Genomic DNA, 27,121 nt, shown 5'->3' on the forward strand with positions numbered 1-27,121 from the left:
GTTTACCTTTGTTTTTGCAATATACTTCTTGGAAGATTTATTTTTCTGCACTAAGTATCACGCTTCTATGACTGGGCAAAACTCTGCTATATGAACCAAATATCCCAATACTATCATGTATAGGATTGCCAACCTCCTGGTAGGGCCCGGAGATCTCCTGGAATTTGCCTAATCTCTAGGCAAAAGAGATTGGTCCCCCAGGAGAAAATGGCTGCCTTGAAGGGTGGACTCTATGGCGCTATACCCTAGTGAGGTCCCACCCCTCCCCAAATCCTGCCATTCCCAGGCTCCAGCCCAAAAATCTCCAGGAGTTTACCAACCTGGACTTGGCAGCCCAATGGACCCCCTGCCAAATATTTCCTCAAACACATACGTCTTGAATACATGAAGTTCCCTTGTCCCGAGCAGAACATTGGTTTATTAAGGTCAATATTTTCAATTCTGTCTGGGCAGTGGCTCTCCAGAGTTTCAGGCAGGGGTCGTTTCGTAGAAAAAGAGCTAGGGGAAATCATTAGCATAACTCATTAGCATATGCCACACCCCCTGACATCAGGGGCCCGGCGGTGGACCTGCAAGGCCGGCGGGAGTGCGAGGAAGCCCCGCCAAGGCCCTTCCTGGCCCCAGGCAGGCAGGAGTGGGGAGAGGCGGGGAGGAAGCAACTTACCCTCCCTCTTCTCCTGCCTCCTCCTGGCTGAATGAGGGCCGGAAGCGGGGCGGCCGGAAGCAGGGGGCGGGGCTTTGTCATGTGCCCCACCCCCTACACCTCACCCGGGGGAACTGCGATCCCCCACGATCCCCCCTGAATCGACCTCTGGTTTCAGGTAAAGGTATTTCACATCACTTCCTACCTAATTCTCAGGGTTGGTATTACGGTCTTAGTACCTATGTCTAGGGTCCCCCAGGTCTCCCGCTGTGGTGGGGGACCTCACACCAGACAACCCCCAAACCCTGCAACTGCTCAGTTAGCCTAAGGGGGGGCGGGTGAATAAAAAATCACCAGTGTTGTGATTTTTAGGCCCCCATAGTGACTGAGGCCACTGAAAAGTTTCCCCCCCCCCGGTCCCTCAAGGTTGCCAGGTCTCCCACTATGGGAGGAAACTGTTCCCAGGCCAATGGGGTAACATTACTTCCAGGAAGACCTGGAAGTGACATCATACCGACAGCTTCCCATACCCCCATACCCACCCTCAGACTCCTGCTGGTTGCTAGGCAACCCCCGGACACGACAGCCACCCATTGGCCCACTGAAAAGGAAGGGCTTAGTAGAGGGAAGGGTGCAAGACGGTTTTGATCCTTCTTCCTATAAGCCACTTTTTTGCTTAAATTCTATGAAGCTTTCCTATTAAAATGGACAAGACATATTTTTATAAGAAATGCCTTTTGTTATTATGAGTGCTGATCATGTGCATCATCATTATTTTTTAAAATTTCAGTATGTCACCCCCATGAACTAATTGTTTTAGCCCAGGAGGGGTGGAGTCTGTGAATGGAGGTTAGAAACACAGGAAGAATCTGTCTGCTTGGGAGTGGTATGCGATTCTAGGCTCTTATCATCTTGTATAAGTAGGGTTCCCAGACTCCCCGCTGGGGGCAGGGGATCCCCCCCATGGTCCATCTGGCCAGCAGGGGTTTTTACAGGCAGCGAACTGAGGACTAGCTCTGTCACCAGCAATGCAGCAACATCCAGTGTACACTGGAAGTGATGTCATCATACCACCAGCAACATGGGGACACCAGAGGTCATTTTGGGGGGAACGCGGGGGAATGCAGTTCCCCCGGGTGAGGTGCAGGGGGCGGGGCATATGATGAAGCCCCGCCCCCTGCTTCCGGCCGCCCCGCTTCCAGCCCTCATTCAGCCAGGAGGAGGCAGGAGAAGAGGGAGGGTAAGTTGCTTCCTCCCCGCCTCTCCCCACTCCTGCCTGCCTGGGGCCAGGGAGAGCCTTGGCGGGGCTTCCTCGCACTCCCGCTGGCCTTGCAGGTCCACCGCCGGGCCCCTGATGTCAGGGGGTGTGGCATATGCTAATGAGTTATGCTACTGAGTTCCCCTAGCTCTTTTTCTACGAAATGACCCCTGGGGGACACTCTGGTATTTTGGCAAAAAAACAACAACACCACTGGTTGCCAGTGGGTACCTGGCAACCCTATGTTTAAGGTAAATGAAATTTATATATGTAAAATTGGAAAGGGGGTAAGGTTGCCAGCTGTAGGTTGGGAAATTCCTGGAGATTTGGAGGTGGAGCCTTGGGAGGTTGGGGTTTGGGTGCAGTGCCATAGAGTTAGGGTTGCCACTGCCAGCTTGGGAAATCCCTGGAGATTTAGGGGTGGTGCCAGGGAGGGTGGGGTTCAGGGGAGGGAGCTCAGCAGGGATGTGGTGCCCTCTACAGCTGCCATTCTGTTCAGGGGAACTGATCTCTGTGGGCCGAAGATCAATCGTAATTCCAGGGAAACTCCAGGGTCTACCTGGAGGCTGGAACCCTACACAGTGTTCCCCTTTCAGCAGCCATTTCCTCTAGGGAAACCGATGCCTGTACCCTGAAGATCAGTTATAATTCCATGAGATCTCCAGCCCCCACCTGAAAGTTGGCAGCCCTAAATTGGGCATACGTTTAGTATAACTGGTATTAATATTGAAATCATATTGTTACAGTAGGACTGTATTTTTCAAGCTGAAGCCTGAAGTCTGTGGTGTGTCCAGTTTGTTCCTTTAAGCAAGCGGACTGCATTGGAAGACTGGCAATGTTCCTGCTAAGCTGTGGGGTCTTGTGAGCAAAAATTCTACTTTGTGAGCTACTGGCATTAAAGTTGCGAGCAAGCAATATGGCTAGTGCATAAATTAGCTTGCTCTGGAACCATCCTTCCTGAGCTAAGACAAAAAAAGTGTGAGCCGGAGGCTGAAAAACTGTGAGCTAGCTCACACTAACTCAGCTTGGCATACCAGGAAAGTTGGACTTTGCTCACCACTAAGCTGTATCAAGCAATACTCAGTTGCTTAACTGAAATGCAATCAGATTGCCAACTTCCAGGTGTGGCCTGGAGATCTCACAGAACTGCAACTGCTCTCCAGACAACAGAGATCAGTTCCCCTGAAGAAAATGGCTGCTTTGGAGGATGGACTCTGAGGCATTGTACTCAGCTGAGGTCACTCCCCTCCCATACTCTGCCCTCCGCAGGCACCCCTCCCCCAGATTTCCAGGTGTTGGTCCTGCACTGGGCAGGGGGTTGAACTAGATGGTATGTATGGCCCCTTCCAACTCTATGATTCTATGTGTTTCTTAACCCGAAGCAGGCAACCCTAGAATTCAAAGACATTCTCTTCTGCGAGTTTCTGTTCTCTGTTACGCTTATGTGTTTAGTTATACAAATCTGTTTTTTAAAAAAATGTGTTTTTTCAATATGTGCGTGTCTGTGTGCATGTGAGTGCACCTGGAAGTCATGGCGACCTCTGGTGACTGACCCCTAGAGGATATTCAGAGAGGTGGCTGAATAAAGCATGCCCCCCGCATCTGGTAATTCAACGAGGCCTCCCATCCAAGTACTTGCCAGAGTCAGCCCTGCTTAATTTCCAAGATCTGACGAGATCAGGCCTGCCTGGGCTATCCAGTTCAGGGCTAGTTATACAAATCTTGTTGTGTTGTTCTATGTATTGGAGGGTTTAAGACTTTAAAGAAAGTTATTCACCTGCATTGTCTTGCAAGTTCTGTCCCTATTTTAGCCCTAGAGAACTCACCCAGGCAGAGGTTACTAGTTTGGGGATGCTCAATGCCTTAGGTTCAGTCACAACTGCTAAATATTATTTGATTTAGAAGAAGAAGAAGAGAAGAGATTGGATTTATACCCTGCCCTTCACTTGGAGTTTCAGAGTGGCTTACAAACTCCTTTCCCTTCCCCTCCCCACAACAGACACCCTGTGAGGTGGGTGGGGCTGAGAGAACTCTGACACAAACTGCTCTTTTTCAAGGACAGCTGTGCCAGAGCTTGTGACTGACCCAAGGTCACATCAGCAGGTGCAAGTTGAAAAGTGGGGAATCAAACCCGGTTCTCCCAGATTACAGTCGCACACCTAACCACTACACCAAACTGGCTCTTTAAACTGGTGTTTAAAACAAAACGAAAAACTAACACTCAGAAATGTAGGGTCTATATCCGGCACTTTAGGGTGCCAAAAACCCTTTGTTCTATGACAACACCGTGGTGTTTCCTGTTCAACAGGAAGTCTTGCAAGGTTCCTTTCAGGTGCCTCAAAACAAGCTCAGATTGGCTAAATATGGAGTCAAACCCAAGTCACTTTTGGGTCATTATAAATCATGTGCAGCTTCATTGCATTTGGAGCAGCTGCTCAAAGTCGTTTCTGCGGAGAACTCACAACCTGGCAAATGGATCAAGCCTAGCAAAGAAGTATTAAGAGTCGCTGTATTATTTAGACGTTGACTGTATGTTTTATTATCACTCCAGAGGACCAGAATCTAGTGCAGTTCCAAGGCTAGTTTTACAAAGAGGCAGTGGGGCGTCATGATTAGAGTGCCAAGGGTTGCCAGGTTGTGCCTCCAACTGGCAGAAGGGTCAGGGACAGGGGTAACAGCAGGCTGCAACATCATCTGCACTGCAGCATCTCTTCTGGGGAAAACCTGGAAGTGATGTAGCTCAGCTGTTGGAAACTCTATGGTTTTACCTCAGAGTTTCTAGCAATTCCTAGAGGTACACTTCATCACTTCCTGCTTTTCCCTGCAAGTGATGTCATGGCACAATCAATGCTGACATTCTTTCCAAAAAAATTATCCCGCTGCCAATGTTCCCTCTAAGCTGTGGGGTCTTGTGAGCAAAAATTCTACTTTGTGAGCTACTGGCATTAAAGTTGTGAGCAAGAGATTTGGCTTCTGGATAAACTAGTTTGCTCTGGAGCCATCCTTCCTGAGCCAAGACAAAAATGTGTGAGCCAGAGGCTCAAAAACTGTGAGTTAGCTCACACTAACTCAGCTTAGAGGGAACACTGCCCGCTGCCACTTGCAGGGGCAGCAGGCCAGGTCCTTTCAGTAAGAGGACTCCCTAGGGACAAACTAGGATCTGAGAGACCCAGGTCTGAATCCCCACTCTGCTGTGGAAACTTGTTGAGTTACCTAACCACTACACCAAACTGGAGTCCTCTTAGACCACTAAAATAACTGTGCTGGGGATCATAGGCCTTGCATGGACAAAATCTACAATCTAGAAGAAAAGAAGGGAATTGGGTACATTTAAGTGGAAAGTCTAGCTGGATCCAACCCAAAGGTATTAGTCACTCCAAACAAGGTAGAGTTGTGCTGCTTCAGCCATTAGCTTCCAAACAACACTATATGGGCTTATGGGAGATAACCTGCACAGCTTGCCTGGAATTTAGTTTTATTTTAAATTCCTTTAATGTTAAACATGTAATGCCAGGTATCACAGCTCCCTGGCAGAACGCATTTTAATGAGCGTTAATTCCTTTCATTTTTATAAGGAGTTTTGTGGCTCCAGGTTTGTCGTCACAGAGATAATTGCAGAATAATTGCTGAATAAGAATTTCACAACAGATATAATTGCATTAACTAAGGCTTAAACAGATATTGTTGTGACTGTTAAGAATGGTCACTATGCTTATCTTGTATGTTTGAGTTTTGTACAGAACGTCTCAAACTGCAGTTGTTTTAATGTTCCATGGACTGCTAATCCCACTGTTCACAATTTTCCCCTTCTATATCCATATGTGTACATGTACCTTGTGACTGAGCAGTCACTTCATGCATCTGATGAAGTAGGCTGTAGCCATGAATGCTGATGCTACAGTGAATCTGTTAGTCTTTACAGTGGCACAAGATTCCTTATTTATTTCGTTTTGTTTTTGTTTTCCTGTAACAGACTAAGCCTTGACCTAGATATAATGCCTTACAGTCCACCCTCCAAAGCAGCCATTTTCTCCAGGGGAACTGGAGAAGAATAAGATCTTTGTATTTCTTTCTCCTTTGCCTTATTTCAAATGGAATGTCTTTGAGTACTCTGATGACATTTTCCCCCACTTTCATGGGTACTCCAGATACTGCTTTCAGGATTTCATCCCTCACATGCCTCTTCGAGAATCTTACGGCAATTTCCCCATCTGGGCCCGGAGATTTCCCTTTCCCCCCCTCTTTTATTGCCTTTGCTATCTCACAAGTTGTGATTTTGTCATTCAAAATCGCTACCTGGTCTTTATTAAATTTCCTCTTTTCCCATTTCCTCTGATATTCTTCTATTTCTGGCTCAGCTATTTCTGATTTCTTATATAAATGTTTGTAAAAATCCTGGCTTATTTTCTCAAGATCTTTTTGTGCCATCAACCCTTCACCTTTATCATTTTTAAGTTTTTTTATTATCTTTTTTTCCTTCACTTTTTTCAGTTCATAAGCCAGCCATCTTGTAGGCTTATTGGCATTTTCAAAATAATACAGTTTTGCCCTTTCTATTTTTTTTTCTGTCTCCTTTGTTAAGAGTAAATTTAGTTGGTGCTGTAGTTTATTTATCCTATTCCTTACACTCTCTAATTTATTATTAGCTTTCATAGACCTTTCTTCCTCTTCCCGTATTTTCCCTATTAAGTCTTCGTATTTTTTATTTTCTTGTTTCTTTTTCCACGCCCCATGATTTATCCACCACCCTCTTCCGAATGCCTTAAAGGCATCCCAGATGATCTCTATGGGGGTGTCCTGAGACATATTTTTACTGAAAAACTCTTGAATTGTTATTTTGGTCTTCTCAACTACCTCTTTGTCTTTCAGTAAGCTCGTATTCATGGTCCATCTTTGACTCCTTGTCCCAGCTATCAACTTTAGAAGTATTGGGTTATGGTCCGCGAATGTTTTGGGTAATATTTGTACCTCGTCTACGCTTTTGATAAGGTCCATCGATATCCATGCCATATCGATTCTTGACCATGTGCTATGTCGGGCCAAGAAAAAAGTAAATTCTTTTTTGTCTGTGTTTTTAAATCTCCATATATCTACCAGTGATAGCTCTTCTGCTAAGTGTAAAAAAGTTTTCGGTAAGGTGCTATTGGGTTTAGAGTTTTTGGTTTTGTCAGTCCTTTTATCAATTTTTGGATCATATACTGCATTATAGTCACCAATTACACATATTTCTTCGTAGGGTATTGCCATCAATTTCTCATAGATTTGTCTGAAAAAGTGCGCTTGATTCTGATTTGGCGAGTAGATATTCAGAATTAACATTCTTTTCCTCTGCCTTTCGAATGATACTGCCACTCCTCTTCCATCTTCTAATATAAATTCCAATTTTGGTTGAAGATATTCTTTTATATATATATAGCTACTCCTTTCTCCTTTTTTTGGATTTATCTGAATCCGTAAACAGCTTTCCTAGATTTGACTGTTTCAACTATTTTTCTTCATCTTTTTTGATGTGAGTTTCTTGCATACACACGATGTCTAAATGAAGTTTTTTTAATTGCTGAAATATTCTTCTCCTTTTATTTGGGCCATTTAGCCCGTTTACATTAACCGAAATAAGTTCCCCTTTTACTCTCAATAGCCGGTTTGAGAGTAAAAGGGGAAGTCTATAAAGTGCAAGCCTTCGCAGATGATCTGATCTTCATAATAGAAGATCCGGAACAATCAATACCAACATTGATAAAAGAAATTCGGGAATTTGGAAAATTAGCGGGATTCAAAATAAATCTGCAAAAAACAAAAATCATAGCCAAGAATTGTCCCAACAAGACGATAGAAAAAATAAAAGAAACGACAAAAATGGAAATAGTGCAAAGAGCTAAGTACTTAGGAATATGGATTTCAGACAATATCTCAATGCTATATGAAAGTAACTATATAAAATTATTAAACGAAATCAAAAAAGACCTAAAACAATGGGAGAATAAACATATCTCGCTACTGGGAAGAGTAGCGACAATTAAAATGAATATCCTTTCAAGATTTTTGTTCTTGGCACAAAATCTACCAATACTTAAAAATTATAAGTTCTTTAACAATCTAGAGAAATTAGTAAATAAATTTATTTGGCAATCTAAGAAGCTAAGAATAAAAATTAAAAATTTGCAGGATAGGAAAGAGAGAGGAGGTTTGTCAGTCCCGAACTGGAAGCTGTATTACTTTGCAGCAGCAATGACGGCTTAAGGACTGGGTAGAATTAAAAGATGGGCGAACTTTAGCGCTAGAAGGTGCGGACCTGCCAATGGGATGGCATGCATACATGTGGTATGGAAAGGACAAAATACATGCCAGCTTCCATACTAATATTACAAGAAGTGCCTTGATGAAAATATGGAATATAATTAAATCCAAATTCTATATCAAAACCCCATTATGGGTATCCCCTCTAGAGGCCTTTATTAAACCGACATTGGTAACAGAAGGAAATAGAAAAACATATGGCGAGCTATTAAATGAATCAGCAGAGTTAAAAACAGAGGAACTGATAAGAAAACAAAACACACAACTGTCATGGTGGGAAATAAATATAATTAAATCAAGATATATGTTAGACAAGAAAATAGGATTCTATACGACCATCAATGAAATAGATAAAATTTGGCTCTCATCCAGTGACAAGTTAATTCAGAAAATTTATAATAAGTTGCTAGAGGAGGAGCTCCAAGAAGAAATTATAAAAACCACCATGGAAGCGTGGATAAAAGAGCTAGGATACACATTAGAAGCTGAACAATGGCAGAAAACTTGGAGCTCAATAAAATATATGAGAGCGACAACATATAAAGAAAATATTTACAAAATATTTTATAGATGGCATTGGACGCTGAAAAAATGACTAAATGCTTTCCAAATGTCTCTAATCTATGTTGGAGATGTGGATGTAATGTGGGATCCTATATGCACATATGGTGGAGGTGTGATAAGATACAAGCATTCTGGAAAAAAATACATAAAATCTTTTTAGTAAAATTTAAAATAAATATCCCTCTAATCCCTGAAACATATTTACTAAACATGATTCCGGATAATATAAAAGACCACAAACAAATAATAGTATACACCTTAACAGCAGCAAGAATCCTGATAGCTAGACATTGGAAGTCGAAAGCCATCCCATCTATAAAAGAACTTAAACTCAAGATTATGGAGATCGCAGAAATGGACAAGCTGAGTTTAGCATTGAATAACAAATCAGAAGATATCTTTTGGAATAGATGGAAGCTAGTCTATGATTGGCTACAACACAAGAAGATAGATCAATAAGTAGTAAATGCTAGTAGAAAACTAATAGATTGAAAGCAATAGACGGACTTTTATTTGGAAGTTATGTATAACTCAATAGTTGAACTATGTATGACTTTGATGTGAAAGAAAAATAAATTTATAAAAAAAGAGAGAGAGAGAATCTTACGGCAATTTCCCCAGGCAGATTATTTTTCTTTATATATCCTGAATATGACCTATAGGCCACATCCATATCGCTTATCAGCTGTTCCGCTGTCATCTCTGTCACGGAGGCCAGTATTTCACTCATCGTTTCCTTTAGATTCTCACCCTTAGTCTCTGCCATGCCCTGGAAGCAAAGGATCATATTAGCCTTTTCCATTTGTAATTGCAACAGCTGATCTTCTGTGGAGACTTGCTTCTTTTCCAGTTGTTTCACTTTCTTCTTCACCTTTTGTGCAGTGGCATCCACTTCTTTCACCTTCTCAGCTGTTTGATTCATCATTTTCAGGGTCTCGTTTATCTCGTTTTGCTGAGCAGTGATACATTGAGTCACTTTGGTCATCTGTTCTTTGAAGTTATTCAGCTGGTCCATTAGGGGGCGCATGGATTCTGCCAAAGTCTTTAACAGCTCGTTGGTTCCTTCCAGTTTTGGGCCCTCAATTCCTTTCGCTTTCAAAGGTTTCTCCTTTTCCGGCCTCTTCCCCGCCATGTTTCTTGGATTGTTTACTTTCGCAAACTTTTTGAAAGTCTCTGAATATGCGCTTAAACGCTCAAACACTCCTTGGTAAGTACTTCTTAACAGTTTTAACCGCTTATTTTTTTGCTCCCCCCCCCCTCATTCGCTCAAAGGTTAATGCGCTCGGGAGGCGTCCCTCCCCCGCTCATCTAATTCTCTATTATGTAGTTAGGGTGGGGAGCTTTCTTTTCTCTTTAATCAACGCTTAAACGACTCACGTTCATAAGCGGTCCTCAGACCTCGTTTACTTTCAGTTTTAAACACTCGATCTCCTGCGCTTGCCCCGGTTAACGTTGCTTAAGTCCATTCGGTCTCTCAGCACAGAGAACTGTCGGAACGGAGAGGCGCCCCAATTCTCCGGCATTCCGCCATTGAAGAGGTGACCTCTCAGAAGTTCCATGGCCAGAGTCCCTTCAACCGGGTCTCTGGGGGGTGACGACATGCGCACCCCCCTCCTTCGGCTGGAGCGCAGCTTCACCCCTGGAGGTCCAGGACGTGAGTGTGCTCTAGCGCGCCGCCATCACCGGAAGTCTCTAGCCATCTATTTCCTACACAACCAATTTATTCGCCTCTCACATTTGTGATCGCTCCTTCATTCGTGGAGCCTGAAATCACGGTGCAATATCTTAGATCTGAGCTCTCTGCTAGTCAGTCCTTGCCAACACTTTTAGAAACAGACCCCTGGACAAAAGAGGCCCTCTATGGAAGGACCCTCCTGGTTCTGTAGCTGCATAGACATCTAGGAATCACTCAGGCTGTGCTGGCAGCCTAGAAACACATCTGGAAGTTAATAAAAAAACAAGGAAGCCAAAGTTCTTGAGGCTTTTGGGATCCAATGAACAGTTCTATCTCTTTGGAATTAGCATATGTTTATACCCCACCTTTCTCCACAATGGGAACCCAAAGCAGCCTATGTTGTTCCCCTCTCCTCCATTTTATCCTCAGAACAACCCTTTGAGGTGGGCTAGGCTGACAGTGTGTGACCAGCTGAAAGTCTCCCAGAGGGTTAACATTTTGAAGAATTAGCCCAATCCAGGATCTCCATGGAAACTATTAAGAGAACATAAGATAACATAAGAGAAGCCAATGTTGGATCAGCCAATGGCCCATCCAGTCCAACCCTCTGTCACACAGTGGATAAAAATACCAGGTGCCATCAGGAGGTCCAGCAGTGGGGCCAGGTCACAAGAAGCCCTCCCACTGTTGCCCCCCCAGCACTAAGAATACAGAGCATCACTTGCCCCAGACCCAAAGTTCCTATCTGTACCTTAAGAACATAAGAGAAGCCAATGTTGGATCAGGCTAAAGGCCCATCCAGTCCAACACTCTGTCACACAGTGGCCAAAAACGCCAGGTGCCATCAGGAGGTCCACCAGTGGGGCCAGGACACTAGAAGCCCTCCCACTGTTACCACCACAGCACCAAGAATACAGAGCACCACCTGCCCCAGACTGAGAGTTCCTATCTATACCTTGTGGCTAATAGCCACTGATGAACCTCTGCTCCATATGTTTATCTAATTCCCTCTTGAAGCTGTCCATGCTTATAGCTGCCACCACCTCATGTGGCAGTGAATTCCTTGTGTTAATCACCCTTTGGCTAATAGCCACTGGATGGACTTCTGGTCCATATGTTTATCCAAAATTCTGGGTTTTGCAATATCTATACATTCCGGAAAAGATATTTTCACCTGCCAGGGCAGGGATGTATCAGAAAGTTTATAAAAGATGCTTGAATTAAGGGAGTGGTAAGACTTTCTTCAGGTCTGAAAATGAAACGGCCTTTTTTTTCTAGTCTCACAACACATTTCCGCCAGTTCTCATCTCAATTAACAAGCATTTCTAGTCCTCGGCTGCTGCATCCCAGAATAATAAACATTTGAGAACACACGAACAAATAAAAGAACAAATTATGACAATTACTGCTACCAACTGTGGAATAACTACAAAAGGAGACCACTAACAGTGCAGTCCTTCGCACAGTTACATCTTTACAAGCCAGTTGATCTTAATGGATTTAGACGTGTGGCTGTGCTTAGGACTGGACAGTTAAAGTTCAAAGCAAGGCAAATAAGCACTCTCGATTAACTTTTCTCAATACTTAGCTAATTTAAAAATGAAAAAAAATCCTGTTTCGTTCCACCACCACCCCTTGATCATTTGCAATCTCAAAACTCTTACAGACATATTCCACAATGGAGACAGTCCATGCACTACAAACCTAAATTGAATCATAGAATTGGAAGGGACCTCCAGGGTCATCTAGTCCAACTCCCAGGAAATAAAGTTCAGGGTTCTTTCTGCCTAAAGGACTGTCCTTGTTAACACAACCCTCTTTCTCCTTTCTGTCCCAGCAACCATTCTATCCTCTAAGGTGAATCATAAAATGTAAGCGCTGCCTGAATTATTTTCCTGGCAATTCAAGTTTAGATCCTCCCTTTTGGGAAGACTGAAAGTGTAGGGCTCTACAGTTTCCCTATGAGCTGCACAAACTAGATGCTTCTTTTTAAATCTTTTTTAAAGAAACCTTTTTGTGGGGGGGGGACGGGACAGGAGTTTGGAATTATTTTGGTCCGGTTCTTTGCACTGCCCTTTGCAAACGCCACAAAAGAGAGAACGGTCCTTAGCGCCCCACCAAACAAATCAACAGGCTCACCTCCCTGTGAACCCAACCACCACCTTGGTCCCTACTTTAAAGTTTGGGAGGCTGGACCAAAGGATGCTAAGGATGCCAAATGCTGCAGGGTTTGGAAAGATGCTGTTACAATCCAGAGGAAAGCAGCTCCTAGTTTCTCACCCCGACGGTGGCTGCACTGAAACACAACTTAAAGCAACCTGCCTTGCTCTTCGCAGGCTGGTGTCACGTCTCCAGGCACAGAAATTCACACGACAACACACAGGCTAACCTTTCGAAGGCCAAGTCCACAGGCGCACTTCAGGAGCCTCGGGGAAACCGCACAGGAACACAAAAGGGATTTTTCAAGTCTTCCGTTCAGTTTCTCTGGCTTTCCTTTCTCCCCCCCCCCCAAACCTTCCAAAGACTGATGCACAGAAGGCTTTTCTGGTGGGTGGTGGGCTTTAGGGTGGAGAGGGAGGAAGAGGGCGATTCCAACCCACACTTGGCGTGGGAAGAGTTATAATGGCTCTAGCTGGTAATATGGTTTCCTGCTACAGTGTCTGCACTACTGCAGCTCTGTGTGGGCGTAAAGAAATGACACGACTGGGTTTCAAACCATTAGAGCAACATTTGCAAACAGATTAAAAAAAAAGAAAACACGAAACCATCAGGTACAGATGAAAAAATTCTCTCTTTAAAGCCCCTCCCTTTAACTCTAAACAGCCAGCAGAGATAATGCCCTTCTGTTCCACTGACAGTCTTCCTTCCAGTGCCCCCCCCCCAAATTAACAAGTATCTGAAATACACAGCAAGAGCATGGATGACTTACTGGCAAGGAAGTGTTTTCCTGGACTATTTGTGTGGCCCCTTTGTAAGAAGGCTTTGAAATGGCATTTCAATCACTGTTTTCCCCTTTAGACACTCTGTAAATAGAGAGCCCCCTGACCTGGATAACACAGGCTACCCCGATCTGGTCAGATTCTTGGAAGCTAAACAGGGTCGGCTCAGGTTAGAGTTTGGATGGGAAACCAACAAGGATGTCCAGGGTCATGACATAGAGGCAGGCAATGGCAAACCACCTCTGAACGTCTCTTGCCTTGGAAACCCTCTGTGGTCACGTCAGCTGCGACTTGATGACAAAACGAGAGAGAATAAGGAGCTTTCACACATGCTAAATAATGCAGTTTCAATCCACTTCAGTGATTGTTTGCAAGTGGATTTTGCCATTTCACACAGTAAAATGCAGTTGCAAAGTGGATTGGAAGTGGATTGAAAGTGTGTCATTTAGTGTGCCCTAAATGTCAGAGCAGATTCTACTCTATGGTAAATGTCACACATATTTATTGCATATTATGACCCCTTGAAAACTGTGGTTGGGCTGAAAGAGTCAAACCCTGAACACCCCTGTCTGGTTGCAGAGGTCACGCTCAGATGCAGAAGGCAAAGAAACATGAATGACAGCATTACCTCTGAACACAGACCAGAATTAAGGCTGCCAGTTCCCCCTTGGCCACCAGTGGCAGATGGGGCATGGTGTTGCCAGATCCAGGTTGCGAAACTCCTGGAAATTTGGGGATGAAGCGTGGGGAGGACAGGGACCTCCGTGGGGCACAATGCCATAGAGTCCCCCCTCCAAAGCATTGTCAGTTCTCCAGGAGAACGGATCTCTGCAGCCTGGAGATGAGCAGTAATTCCAGGGGTTCCCCAGGTCCCACCTGGAGGCTGGCATCCCTATATCCAGTTCACCTCTAGGTCTGCATCATCTATATAGGCTACATGTGTATGTCTATACATGTGGGCACACACAACGCAACAGACAAAAATTTTGAAAGAAAGGTTAACCCAATTCTTAAGTCTTTTGTTTTATAGTGTTTGCGGTTTAATTTGGTGCCTCCAGCCATTCTACATCAACCACACTGATCTCGATCGCACTATAAGAAGCAGACTCAGCTTCCTTTTCTACTCCCAGTCACGGTTTACTCTCTGGTCATTGTATGGAACAAAAAAAGTAGCAACTTCAGATTTCTTTTTATGGACAGTCCTGACCTGGATAGCCCAGGCTAGCCCGATCTCATCAGAACTTGGAAGCTAAGCAAGGTTGGCCCCTGGCTAGTATTTGGATTGGTGAACTCCAAGAAATACCTGGGGTGTAACGTGGAGGCAGGCAATGGCAAAGTGTGGGACAAAGGTTTCCCTCAGTGGCTGTTGTGAGGACTCATAGGGTTGCCAGTTCCAGGTAAGGAAGCCAGAGTTTGGGGAGGGGAGAGGGGAGGCCTCAGCTGAATAGAATGCCATAGAGACCACCGGCCAAAGCATTCCAACTTCTCCCTCAGTGGCTCTTGGTAGGCAACCAAGCTTGGTTCTGCCAGTAAAGAGACAAAGGAACAAAGCCCTTTCTACGGCTCTGTGAAAAACTCATTGGGCCCAGTCCTGACTAGGGTTGCCAGCTCCAGGCTTGGAAATTCCTGTTGAGTACCTCCCCCAATGCTGCCCTCCACAGGACCCACCCCCCAAATCTCCAGGTATTTCCCTACTCAGAGCGGGGAAGCCTACTTTCCCCTCAGTGCCTGCTGCTGGTCAAACAAGCTTGGTTTCTGTCAGTAAAAGGCCCTTTCCACACCTATTTGGGCCTTGGGAGAAAACTCATTGTGTCCTTCGATCCTGCTGACAGGCCCCTCCCCCCATGACAGCCAAGGCTTCAGAGCACAGCAGAGGCTGCAGGTGGGGGGGGGAGATGGAAAGCTGAACAGTGAGGGGGAAATGAAGGTACATTGATGCTTGGCTGGGAAGGAGATAGGGTTGCCAACTCCAGGTGGAAAATTCCTGGAGATTTGAGGGATGGCGCCTGGAAAGGGTGAGGTTTGAGGAGAGATGGGATTTCAGACAGGTACAGTGCCATAGACTCTGCCCTCCAAACCAGCCATTCCCTCATGGGGAACCACTGTTGCCAAATCCAGCTGAGGAGATCACTCAGAATTCCAACTGGTCTCCAGATGGCATTGATCCGTTCCCCTGGAGAAAATGGTGGACTCTGTGTCCTTAGACCTTGCTAAGTTGGCCCCCCCTATGACAGCCAAAGTTATGTGGCAGTCAGGGCTTCAGAGCATGGTGGGGGCTGCTGGTGAGGGGGAGATGGAAAGCTGATCAATGAGGGGGAAATGAAGGTAGGTTGATGCTTGGTTGGGAAGTAGATAGGGTTGGCAACTCCAGGTGGGAAAATCCTGGAGATTTGAGAGATGGAACCTGGAGAGGGTGAAGTTTGAGGAGGAGTGGGGCCTCAGACAGGTACAATGCCATAGACTCTACCCTCCAAACCAGCCATTCCATAATGGGGAACCACTGTTGCCAATCTCCAGGTGGGGGCTAGAGATCACTCAGAATTACAACTGCTCTCCAGATGGCATTGATCCATTCCCCTGGAGAAAATGGTGAACTCTGTGTCCTTATACCCTGCTGAGGTTGCCATGGCAAATTGATTCTGAGTGCCCACGGCCTTGGCACTCTCCCAGAGCCTCTTTCTAGCGCTCATTGTATTTATTTCCACAATGGGCCTTATTCCTAGTTAAACAATAAAGTTCAAATTTGCAATAAGGTTCAACAAAGATTCCAGATATGAGCTTCATTTTGGCTATCTTCTTCAAAGATGCATACATGCTATTAATGTTTTCTCTCATTTATATCTGCAGACAATTTTATATCTTCGATCAATTTTCAAAGTTCAATAGGATTCCAAAATATTTCAGAGAATTAGAATGATTTCCTAATGGACAACCAGTCACAATTGTCAAAAAAGTCACTCTATAACACTACTAAGCTGGTGGTAATCATTGTAATTCTTGCATATATCCAATATAAGTACTTCTAATTTAGTATATTTAGAGATATTGTCATCTCTAGCGTCTGCTATTCACAGCCTTTGCCACGGTTGTTACTATTGGTTGTGAGGCCTTCTTTTCGCCTACGATATTCTACACACACAGCCATACAATCATTAATTAATTAACTTTTATGGACCTGTGGAGTGTATAGACACCAGATCTCCCTCACCTATAAACTTCTCTGCGCTTGCATTTCAAAATGTTGCCATCATGCAATCCTAAGTGTGATTTCCTGGGATGAAGCTCCATTGTGTAACACAGGACTTACTTCTGATTAAACCTACTTAGGATTGCTTCCTTAGTCTCCCTGCCTGCCACCTTGAACGTTCACACTCTCTTCTCCGGCCTAACATGTTATTCTCATTGTCCCTCCACCCCCTGGTGACCACCCTGGGTCCTGTTGACAGGCATTAGGAGTTCCATGCTTGGAACTCAATTCCCAAGCATGCAAGGCTCCAGTTCAGCTTGAGATAGAGTTGGCAGCCTCCAGGTGGGGCCTGGAGATCTCCTGGAATTACAACCCCAGACTACAGAGATCACTTCCCCTGGTGCAACTGGCTGCTTGGGAAAGTAGCCTCTATGGCGTTATACCCTGCTGAAGTCCCTCCTCAGACTCCACCCCCAAATCTCAGGAATTTCCCATCCTGGAATCGGCAACCTCAGGACTACAACATGCCAGGAAAGGACGCCTGAACTGAAATGGCTTTCAAGAACCATTGTTTGCTCCACTGGGAAAACTGGCATTGCTGGATCTGGCAATGGTAAGAAACAAGGGGGTGGGGGTGCATGCAAAGTGCCATCAAGTTCCTTCTGACTTACCGCAACCCTATGAATTAATGTCCTCCAAAATGTCCTCTCATTAACAGCCTTGCTTGGGTCTTGCAAACTGAGGGCCGTCATGTGGCCCTCATTGAGTCAGTCAATCCATCTCATGGTGTGTCTTCCTCTTTTCCTGTTGCCTCCAACTTTTCCTTGCATTATTGACAGGGCTCTAGTCGGGGGGAAGCTCTCAGGTACGGAGCTCCGGAAGAGAACCTCTAGGGGGCGGGGCGGTCACGTGGTGAAGCCCCGCCCCCTTCTTTACCCCACCCTCTGCTTCGATCCTCATTCCGTTCGGGAATGAGGATGAAGCAGGAGGGTAAGTAGCCGGGCCTTCTGACACACTTCCGGTGATGTCAGGGGGTGTGGCCTTCTGTCACTTCCGGTGATGTCAGGGGGCGTGGCATATGCAAATAAGTTATGCTAATGAGTTATGCTAATGAGCTCCGGCAGCTCTTTTTCTACAACAAGACCCCTGATTATTGTCATTTCCGGTGACTCTTTTCTTCTCGTAATATGACCAAAGTGTGATAGCTTCAGTTTAGCTAAAGTGACTGACCTGAGGCTACCGTACTTTGGTCACATTAAGAAACGAGGTTGCACAAGCCTTAACCATCACTAGGTTTATTGTCTCTGAACACAACTAACACTGGCATTGAACTCTACCCTCTACAACCACTCCCCGAAACTACAGGAGCCGAGGAGGTCCAAACAACCCTAACTAAAAAGGCACAACACTCTCAGACATACGCAACTGGCATACAAGCCCATGAATACAAATAAGTTTCCTCAGCTGCTCAAATGGTTGCTCCCCAGGGTCATTCAGGTCAGGAAAATGGTGGAGCACCCCATGTACTATGGTGCCGTTCCTAATCAGAGCCCAGCACTCTGACTGGTGGCACCTCCCACAAGAAAGATCTCCCCCAGCCTTGGCTACTTAAGATCCATTCACAGAGATAAAACCTGGAAGCTTCTGTATATAAAGCATGTCCTTGGCCAGTCTTGGGTTGCCAGCTCTGGGTTGGGAAATACCTGGAGATTTGGGGGTGGAACCTGAGGAGGGTGGCGTTTGGGAAGGGGAGGGACCTCAGCAGAGTATAATACCATAGAGCAGGGGTGGCGAACAAGTTCTACAAAAAGAGCCAAAATTTTAAACTGTGAGAGTCAGAGAGCCACACCACGCAGTGACCTGCCAAAACAGACAAACACTCACACAAAAGCATATACTTTTAACAATAATATATCAAAAACATAATAACATGCTCAGTCAGGTGTTTTTTGTTACCTTGTTGGAGTGATGGGTCCCTCCTCAGAAGCAGCATAAAAAAATCCAAACTGTCCCGCTCCGAGGGTCGCAGGCAACGAGCAGCCGGCCTCGGAACTCCCTGACGCCCTGAGGAACTCCCCACACCCCGACCTACCGGCCGACGCCAGCGCCGAAGACCAGGAGAGGGAGGCAGCGCCCCAACGCCGAACCTCCCCAGAAGACACCCGGCTGCATGAGACGACCGCAGGAGTGTCCGGTGGGCGCGCGTCTCCTCTGTTAAAGGGGGGGCGGGGCCGGGAGTGGAAGAGTGGTGTAGCCCGGGAGTGGGAGGGGGGAGGAAATAAAAGGCGGGCGTAAGAAGGGAGGAGCGACACGGAGCGACTGGCAGAGAGCGAGAGAAGAGAAAGAGAGACGGAGCGTGCCAGAGGTCGTGCGGGAGTGTCGGCAGAGGGGCGCTCGGGGTGACATCAACCCCGCCCCCTGCCATTCTGAGGTCCTCTTCTACCCCGTCTTTTCCAAACCCTCGCCTCCAGAACCACGCCGCTCCTCACGGGGCCCACTCACGTCGTGCCACAACGGCCACTGGGGGCGCCACCCCCAAGACCAAGGAGGAACGCGACAGAGCCACAATATACAAAATGATGATAAGAGGCAAAGAGCCGCATTAATTTTGGCCGGGAGCCGCATGCGGCTCGAGAGCCGCGTGTTCGCCACCCCTGCCATAGAGTCTACCCTCCAAAGCAGCCATTTTCTCCAGGGAAACTAATCTTTGTAGTCTGGAGGTCGATTGCAATTCTGGGAGATCCCCAGGCCCCACATGGAGGTTGCCAACCCTATGAGACCTCCAGATAATTCTGGCCTTTGCCAGCCAATATTAATCTGGTCAGCAAATGGAAACTGGGGCCGAATTGGGGAACACAATCGTCCTGGGAAGAAAAATTAAAAGAAAAATAAGGCCTTGCCTACTTACAGGAAGTTCTAGCCATAAAACTCCTGGCAATTCCTAGAGCATCCCAGAAATGGCACAGGGTAGCTCTAGCAGCAGAAACGAAAAATCAAGGTGTCGAAAAAACCTTTTTATTGTTATTCAGAAAAAATAGCAATAAAAAGGGTTTTTTTCAACACCTTGATTTTTCTTTTCTGCTGCTACCGCTAGTGTGGCCCTGACTTCTTCTTCACAATGTAGCTCTACAAATCACCAGAAATTCTATGGTCAGAACCTCCTGTAAGTGGACAAAGCCATATTCTTCTTTTTAATTTTTATCCCAGGATGCTGTGCCCATACACATACACACAACCCTCCACTGGTTCCCAGGTACTGCAGTACCCCATTAGTGCTTGGTACTACATTTTGCAAAGCCCAAGCCCATTTTGCCAGCACAAAGAAAAATGGTCACACCGCTGCCTGTCCTCTAGCATCTCACAGATGGAAATCAGGCCGTGCATGCAACACGTAAGCCACTTCGAGCTGCCACTGGGAGAAAAGTGGGATAGGGTTGCCAACTCCAGCTTGACAAATTCCTGGATATTTGGGGGTAGAGTGTGGGGAGAGTGGAGTTCCAAGAGGGAGAGAGCTTGGAAATGCGATGAAATAGCATCCACCCTCCAAAGCTGCCATTTTCTCCAAGGGAAATTATCTTTGCAGACTGGAGAGCAGGAGAAGAAGGCAGCATGGTATAGCCTGACCTCATCAGATCTCAGAAGCGAAGCAGGGTCAAGACTTGGAAGGGAGACCTCCAAGGAAGACTCTACAGAGGAAGGCAACGGCAAACCACCTCTGCTCCTCACTTGCCTTGAAAGACCCTCGCTGAGGTTGCCATAAGGCAGCTGCTACTTGATAGAACTTTACACACATTGTCTCTGGAGATCAGCTGTAATCCTGGGAGAATTCCAAGCCCCAACTGGAGGTTGGCAACCCTAGGTATGAATGAAGAGTGTTGTTGTTGTTTTTTAAGTGCCTGTTTTTACATGTGTGAGAATTTGATACAAGTTGTATCTACCCCAACTCCCAAAGACTCTAGAAGCTGATGCTCAAAGGTAGGGTTGCCAAATCGAAATTGGCCGGGAGCGGGGGGCTCCCGACCGGCGTCCTGTTCGTGCGCGCACGCGTAGCACGCGCCGCGTCTGCGTCACCCGGAAGTGACGTCACACGCGGGGGGCGGAGCCACGCCATTTGAGGGGGAAACTCTTTGTTTTCCCCTCAAATGGCATGGATCCGCCCCCAGCGTCCGACGTCACTTCCGGGTGATGCGGACGGGGTGGGGTTTCCCCGGGCCCCGATTCCGCGGGAGTGGGAATCGGGGCTCGAAACCGGGGGGAATTCCGCCCCCCGGGGGCATTTGGCAGCCCTACTCAAAGGACAGCAATATAGCAAAATATGCAGAAGGCATCACCAAAGCATAAAAATAGGGTCAAAACAACTACAACAATTTAGCAGGAAGACATACCAGAAAACAGGGACTGTCTTACTGGCCCTGGTAAAGGTCTTGGGCAATATCTGAAGAATCTAGGGCAAAATTTAGTGCAGGCAAGGCGATAGCAAAATGCTTGCCCATATGTGCCGACTTTCCTAGGAAACAGGAGTTGTCCTGCTAAACAGCACATATGGGCAAACGTTTTGCTATTTCTTTTCACATACTAAATATTGTCCAAGATCTTCCAGATGAGGGTGTGTATAATAAACAGCTCTTAGCACAGAAGTGTCTGTTTGTGCTGTTCTCACAACACAGTTTGTGGATGTGCAAATGGGGAAAGTCATCTGATCAGACTGGGTGAGGGAAGACAAAACAGGAGAGTGGAAAACGAAACTCCATTTCCCTTTGCCCCACACTCGTATTTGCTCTGCACATAGGCTTGCTGACTTCCCACTGGGAGTAGAGAATCCCCCACTCCCAGCTCCCACTCAGCTGGGTGGCAGGAAGAAATACCCACCAAAATGGTGGCCAAAATCAGCATCCCCAGTGCAATAATGTCCTTTCCCATGCAACCCTGATGTCATCCCCCCCAGGTGACACCCTACCATTTGCTCAAAACTCTATGAGCATGGTGTAGTGGGGTAAGAGTGGCAGACTCTAATCTGGAGAACCAGGTTTGATTCCCCACTTGTCCTCCACACAAAACCTGCTGGGTGACTTTGAGCCAGTCACCATTCTCTCAGAACTGTCTCAGCCCCACCTACCTCACGAGGGGCCCATCGTGGGGAGAGGAAGGGAAGGGGATTGTAAACTGTTTTCGTACTCCTTAAGATAGAGAAAAGCGGGGTATAAAACCTTCTCTTCTTCTCTGTGGCTATCATAGAGATCTGGGTGAATTCTACAGCATCACCCAGCATAATGACATCACTTCCAGGAAGTGGCTTCTTCATGCTGAGGCGTTGATCACACCCTGCCTGGCAGCCTTATCTATACACAAAAAAAATAGGATAAAAAAGACAGGTCTTTGTAGCTACGATTTTATTGGCTGTCTGGATAATGAGCCTGAGTGCTTTGAAAATCATCTTCCCCTTTGAACAGGCGAGATAATATTTCTGCACCTCAAATCCTGCGTCTGAGATAGGAATGAATAACCTTTCACTTGGTAGAGCATTTCAAAATCTTGATGAAAAGATACTGCACGAAAGCAGGGAGCGACTATGACCCGTAACCATTATACAATGCAGTGACAAGCTTACCTATTCCCAGACTTTCATGCTTTCTGAAGTTCTGGAGCTTATAATGAGATATCAGGATAAAAGTTCAGTCATTCCATTGTAGCCCATCCTTTTACAGTTTACAGTTAATCATGATATGAAAAGAGTGTATGGTTAAACACATAGAAATGTGGCACCTATTGTAATGGAAGGGACCTGCAAGACAGAATTCTGACATCTTGTGAAATCATCTCACCACCAGTCCCTCGACCCCAGTTTGAAAACTATTTTACTAATAATATCAGTTATTTTTTTTAAAAAAAATCACTAAAAATATTCAACCAAATTGCAGACTAGCTACACAGGACTAATGCTTAGAGCTTCGGGGTTCTCAGGCCCAAGAAAGAAAATCAATTGGGGTAAATATGTTAGAAAGTGAAAAGGCTTAGTGCACATCCTGGGGGGAGAGCATTCCACAGCTCAAGGGCCACGATGGAGAAAGCCTAGTGTGTGAGTGCTAGAGCATCACCCTGGCGCAATGCCAGTGTGACCTGGAAGTGACATCATCGTATGGTGGCAATTATCACTGCCCCTCTCTGTTTGGCCAGCCTGTTCCCATCTGCTAACCAGCTGTGTGTCAGTGAGCAGCGGCTACAATGGCAAGGAATTTGCCTGCCTTTAGCAGGCACCTGGCACACCTAGTATGACTTAATGTAAAGCACCTTAATGAGTCACTCCTGAAGGATTGTGTACTGATGTAGCTTCTCCAGGAGGCACGGGCTGGGGTCCAACAGGGCAGGTCACAGACAAGGTTGCAGAGAGTAACCAAGGTCCAGTCCAAAAGTCAGGGGCTCCAGAGAACAGGTTTACCACAGTCCAGTCTAGGGTCAAGGACTTCCAGGCAGCAAGTCCAAGTCCAGTCTGAGGTCAAGAGGTTCCAGAAAAGTTGGCTGTCAGGTCCAGTCTGCGGTTCAAGGTTGCAGAGGTCACGTAGCAGCAAAGTTAATGGCTTGGTAGCAAAGTGTACTTGCTGTATCCACAAACTGCTGCTTCTCCCAGCTGAATTTATAGCCAAGTCTTAATGAGCTAAACTCCCAGCCAATTCCTTGGCATTCAGCCTGAAACTACTCATTGGTCTCTTCAATTGACAGCTGACAACGGGCCATGAGCCCGTTCTTCTTCTCCTTTCTTGCAACTCTAAGCATCTCTGACAGTGCTGATGCTGCAAGGGTGTGGGTGACCTAGGTGGGCTGGGAGTGACTTCTGAAGACTTGTTTACTGCTTCAGAGCTACAAGGTGTTGGCTTGGTTTCAGCTGTAGGCTGTGACTCCTGATTTGCCAGTAACCTGATCTCATGTTCTTATGAGAGCTAGCAGGTAACTCCTCATCTGAGAAATGTGAACCATCACTCAGCACAGACTGACATACAATAGATTGCTTCTAGAAAATCAAAACTGCCTAGTCACAAGAGTTTTTTTCCTGGGGGAACTTGCCGGAATGGAGTTCCAGAACCTCTTCAGCAAAATTATTTTTAAAATGTTTAAAAGATCATGACTTTTCAGTTTATAGATTGAAAACTTCACTTCCCTCTTGAGAATTCCAGCACCTCTTTTTTTTTAAAAAAAGGGGGGGAAAGAGCCCTGCTAGTCACACTTGGAAGAATTATTGAGGTTCTACAACCAGCTGTTGCTACCATCTAGAAACACTACGCAAAGGCAGGCAATGACAAACCACATCTGAACATCTCTTGCCTTGAAAGCCCCCATGGGGTTGCCAGAAGTCAGTTGCAACCTGACAGCAAAAAGAAAAGAAACTCCTAGAGATTTAAGGAAAGGTAAACATCCTTTTTTCCTTTCTCTCCTTTCACCAGTCCCATTCTGGTTTCCCAATCATTACAATCTAATTGTAGTGAAATGATTTCAGCCTCGCATCAACTAAAAATGTAAATCGGCTGGATAAGCAAGCCACTTGAATTCCATTACTCAGGCATCTTGAGTATTTTCCATCTTCCCCATTGACACACTAATAATGTTCCACTCCTGCAGCTCCTCCACTTCAAGGTCACATCACACTCCATAAACAAAGATTAATTTTCTTACCACTTTTACCACTTGGGGTTCTGCAAAAGCATTCTTGAAACACTAGAGTCCTCACCATTCTCTGCTGATCAGAATGTTAATATTCAAGAGAAGGGGCAAGGATGACTCTACTACAACAGCGCAGGCACGAAAAACATTGCAGCAGACGTTCGCACAGTCAGATGTTCCCTTGATTATAACCACGGAGTAACTGGCAAATGAAACATGATTTTTGATGCTGGCATTCAAGGACAGCTCAGGTCCAAATGGCACCCGCCTCCAATTATTGAGTACACACATGAAGCTGGCTTATACTGAATCAGACCATTGGTCCACCACAGTCAGTATTGTTTGCTCTGATTGGCAGCCGCTCTCCAGGGTCTCAGGCAGAGGTCTTTCATAACACCTACTGCCTAGTCCTTTCAACTGGAGAATCCAGGGATTGAACCAGGGACCCTCTGCATGCCAAGCAGAGGCTCTTCCACTGAGCCACAGCCCCTCCCCTAAAGTAACCTGGGAGGTTAATGTGTTTATAGCCCACTCTTTTACTGTACTGTGATCAGTGTTCCCTCTAAGATGAGTTAGTGTGAGCTAGCTCACAGTTTTTTAGCCTCCGGCTCACACATTTTTGTCTTAGCTCAGGAATGATGGCTCCAGAGCAAGCTAACTGATGCAGTAGCCAAATCACTCACTAGAATTTTTGCTCACAGAAATCCACAGCTAAGAGGGAACATCAACTGTGATACACAATTAGAATGCACAATTTATCCCTCATGACAAATATATTCTAGGGGAGTTAAACCATACATAAGCACATTTTTAAAAAAATTCAGTGTGATACATGCTAAATTTATGAAGTGCAGTATTGATGATGTCACAGTCATTCACACATATACATGCTGTTTGTTGAGCAGGCACCGATGTAAATTTTTGCACCATTTAAAAAAAAACAACACAACACTGGTCACACCCATCAGTGTAGCCAGCTTTGCAAGTGAAGATGGACTAGTCAGACTATTAGCTTTGGTTGCTGAGTGCTTGGCTAAGTCGAACATACTGTAACAAGCCCAAACCAAAGTTCCGGGGCCTAGGTGATTGAGTGCCTCTTAATCCTAATCTGTAACAAGCCCTGCCAAATTTCCAGTTTTCACTGGAAGTTATATCATCACACTGGAGTGATGCTGGCTTCTGATCCATCCCCCGTCACCTTTCCTCCCACCAGCACTAAGACTCTAGCAGGCAAAACAGGAGGGTACCAGGAGGTCTCCTGCTCTGGTGGGAGGTTTGGCATCCCTAGCATCCAATGAAGCCAATGGGCAGTAGATTCAGGACGGACAAAAGGAAATACTTATTCTTTCAACAAATGATTGAAATGTGGAATTTGCTGCCACAGGGGTAGACAGCTTGAAAAGGAGATCAGATAGATTCATAGAGGGTAGGTCCATTCAATGGCTACTAGCCAGGGTGACTAAAAGGAACCTCTATATTCAGTAAGGTTGCACAGTTAAGCCATAGAGTTTTGCCTAAAGAGCAGACAGTAATGCGCGGATGTCACTTGCAGTACAGATGGTAGCAGATGTCAGCATGCTGGGAAGGGACCGTGGCTCAGTGATAGAGCATCTGCTTGGCATGCAGAAGGTCCCAGGCTCAACCCCTGGCATCTCCAATTAAAAGGACCAAGCAGCAGGTGATGTGAAAGACCTCTACCTGGGACCCTGGATGCTGCAAGGGTGTGGGTGACCTAGGTGGGCTGGGAGTGAGTAGACAATACTGACCTTGATGGACCAATGGTCTGATTCAGTATAGGCAGCTTCATGTGTGTTCATCTTCTTGGTGATGTCAGTGCATCACCAGCCAGGGCCCCCACCACCCAGTAAGACCCCACAAACACACCAGTTGCTGAGGGGACCTAGCAACCCTCATCATGGGCAGTAAACCTCTAAATTCCACTGCCAGGAGGCATCACAAGGGGAAGGGGAATAAACAGCTTTAAAAGGGGATCAGATAGATTCAGGAAGGAGAGGTCTATCAGTAGCTACTAGCCATGGAGACTGAAGGGAACCTCCACATTCAGAGGCACTAAACCTCTGAATCCCAGAGCCAGGACGCAACATCAGGGAAGGCCTCGGCCTATGTGCCATTGTTGGCTCTCCAGAGGAAGTGGTTGGCCACTGTGTGAGACTGGATGCTGGAGTAGACAGACCACTGGTCTGATCCAGCAGGGCTCTTCTTATGTTCTTATGTTAAGTAGATTTTATGTTAATGAGATTTACTCCCAGGTTAAGTGTGCATGGTGCTAATGTAAATGTTTACTTTCCCAACAGACCTCTAAAAATGGCAGACTCAAGATATACTTCTAGATTCACTCCTTCCAGTACCAAGAAGAATATGAAACAGAACACAGATAACTAACAGAAACATACAAAAGCAACGATCCATTAGTGACATTTATACATGTACAAGAAATTGAACATGCACAGGTCTGGGGTTCTTCTTTCATTTTCACCAAGGCAACACACATTAAAATTCAAACTACAGTTTAAAAAGTAGTCTGTGGTTCGGCGAGAGGGAAATTCCAGCTGTGAAAATGAAAGAAAAAAGATAATCAGGTGTAAACATGTATTTTGATGACCACTTTTGGGGATTACATACAATGGTCAGAACCTAAGAATGGGAAAAAGTATTCTGCTTTGCTTTCCCCGTAATCATGCTCTTTACTGCCGATTCTTACTCACTGCTCCTTTACTTCTGATTTGCACAGCAAGTCAGACTTGGAATCATGCTTTGAATTTTGCCTGTCTTTTCAGTGAATCCGTGATGCTAATTTTTGTGACATTACAATAATTTCCATGGCAACACATCATGATGTCATGAAGACAGGAACACTAATGTGCAGCAGGATTATGCAAGGGAC

The sequence above is a fragment of the Gekko japonicus genome, unplaced genomic scaffold, assembly GCF_001447785.1.
Source record: "Gekko japonicus isolate JY-2015 unplaced genomic scaffold, Gekko_japonicus_V1.1 scaffold2085, whole genome shotgun sequence".
Taxonomy (NCBI): Eukaryota; Metazoa; Chordata; class Lepidosauria; order Squamata; family Gekkonidae; genus Gekko; species Gekko japonicus.